The following is a 2,536-nucleotide window of genomic DNA, read 5'->3' as shown; positions in this document are numbered from 1 at the left end:
AGGCATTTACCTACACTGCCATCTTGTTGTCAAAGTGTTTTTTGCACTTTTTACTATATATGACATTTCAATGAAAGTTAATATTTTATAGCTCACATGTACAGGTAGATGATTAGTTTTGACTGACATATGAGATGTCACTTCTCAGAGCACATACGGGAGAGAGGATTACTCTGCCATGATGTGGGATTGAGATGAGCTGTTGTGATTGTGGACATGGGTAAATAAGACTGGAAAATCATCAGGGCAAATCCACCCACACTCAGAGCTTTTATGAAGATGGAGAACTGAATTTCAATGACTTGTGTTGGTTAAATATTGTTGGTTCCTGATTTTTCTACCTCCAATCTTCCCCATCCCTCCCCCATGTATGTCTTTATCATAAAACAGAAAGAAAGAAACCCGTGATTTGTGATATTTAGGTCAGCAGCTTAAAGAACCCAGTTAGAAAGGCAGTGAGAGACAGGAGGCGGTGAGAGGGGCATGGCCATGGACTTGGCATGGAGAGGTGAGGGGAACAGCTCTGGGAGAGCGCTGCTTCCCTGGCGATGTCTTTCCCTCCACCCTTCTCCTTCCCTGCAGCTCTAGGTCATGTCCACCCTCTCCCCCTGGCCTTCTCCCTCATTGTCCTTTCTTGCCTTCTCCGAGTTTTCCCCTAACTTTTAGGTCTGGTTATGCCCAACACCAATTTGACAACAAGTTAAAAGCCACGAAGCTTTCTCCTTTGCTTTTTATATTGTCTAAAAAAGGACACATGGGGTAGAACAGCAAGTGACATATCCACACACGCTGAATAGAATCTTTAGGATATTGACTCTAAATAACCACCAACCTTCTCCCACCCCAGTCCCAGTGGGAAACACTTCCCTTGTGGTTATGGAGCCCTGTGTGAGTGCTTCAGGGACTTCCAATTCACTCCCAACTCTTAAGGCAGCCCGCTTTGCCCAGGCACAGCTCAGTTGGAAATGCCTTCCGTATACCTGGCAGAAACCTGGCTCCCTAGCACTTCCCACCCACTGGCTCTAATTTTGTCCCCTGGGGACTACCCTTAACAAATCTAATGCTTTCTCTATTGATAGAACTGCAAAATGTGAAGTTCATTGTCCTCAATGAGTCTTCCATTTTCATAGTTCTTCATATAACCCAACCCTCCTGGGCTGCTGACTGTTCTCTTTACAAAAGTAGGTTTTAAATTATCTTTCTGGAAGACACAGCCCCCTGGTGTGGTCTGACCAGCACAGAAGAGAACAGATAACCCTCTTTCTGGCTCTTGAACTTGCCTTCAAATAAGACTGACATAGCCACTCTCGACTCACATGGAATTTTAAAAAAAAATACATATTTTATTGATTTTTTACAGAGAGGAAGGGAGAGGGATAGACAGAAACATCAATCAACTGCCTCCTGCACACCCCCTACTGGGGATGTGCCCGAAACCAAGGTACATGCCCTTGACTGGAATCGAACCTGGGACCCTTGACTCCGCAGGCCGACGCTCTATCCACTGAACCAAACTGGTTAGGGCTCACATGGAATTTTTACTTATGTTTCTAAGTCATTTGTCCCATCTTGTAGTCTAATACAAACCACATCAGTGGAGTTATTTTTTTTTAAACCTAAGTGAGTTTTAAGTTTATGAAGCAAGAGAAGAACCTTAAATACATTCCTTTATAAATTTTATGTTAGATTTGCCTAATGCTGTGGGTTTTTAAGGGACTCTGGGGTCCTCATTGATTGTCCCTGTGGACTTTATGCCACACACAACTTTAATAACCATGCCATCAGTGTCCTTGTCCACATTGTTTGAAAAAATAGCCACAAACTTTGGATAAGATGGAGCTCTGAGACCTCCTCACCCTCTAAACCAGCGGTTTTCAGCCTGTGGGTCGCGACCCCTTTGGGGGTTGAACGACCCTTTCATAGGGGTCGCCTAAGACCATCCTGCATATCAGATATTTACATTACGATTCATAACAGTAGCAAAATTACAGTTATGAAGTAGCAACGAAAATAATTTTATGGTTGGGTCACAACATGAGGAACTGTATTTAAAGGGCCAGAAGGTTGAGAACCACTGCCATGCATACATACAATTTGATAAATTGGAACATAGCATACCCCCATGAAATGGTCACCACAATCAGGGTCATTAACATATTCATCCCCTCCAAAAGTTTCCTCCTGTTCTTTTGTTTGTTATTGATTTTTGTAGAAAAGAACACTTAACCTAAGATCCACCCTCTTAACAAATTTTGAAATATTTAGTAACAATACTAAAGTGTTAACTCTAGGGCAGGGGTGGGCAACCCCTGGCATGCATACCAAACATGGCACGCCAGTAACTTTTGCTGGCACGCAAAACCCTCTTTTATAATCTTCTATTTACAGTTTTTTTCTTAATATTGACTTTTTTATTTTTCAGATAAATTCAGTGTAGGTGCATCTTAGATAAATAAATAATTTTACATAACAAGTTATCTTAAAGACCATAGACATGGATTGATGAGAGAGGGGAAGAGCAATTTCTATGCCTCTG

The sequence above is a fragment of the Myotis brandtii genome, unplaced genomic scaffold (assembly GCF_000412655.1).
Source record: "Myotis brandtii unplaced genomic scaffold, ASM41265v1 scaffold328, whole genome shotgun sequence".
In the NCBI taxonomy this organism is placed as follows: domain Eukaryota; kingdom Metazoa; phylum Chordata; class Mammalia; order Chiroptera; family Vespertilionidae; genus Myotis; species Myotis brandtii.
The sequence above is the reverse complement of the archived record's forward strand: the minus strand, read 5'-3'. Positions refer to the sequence as shown.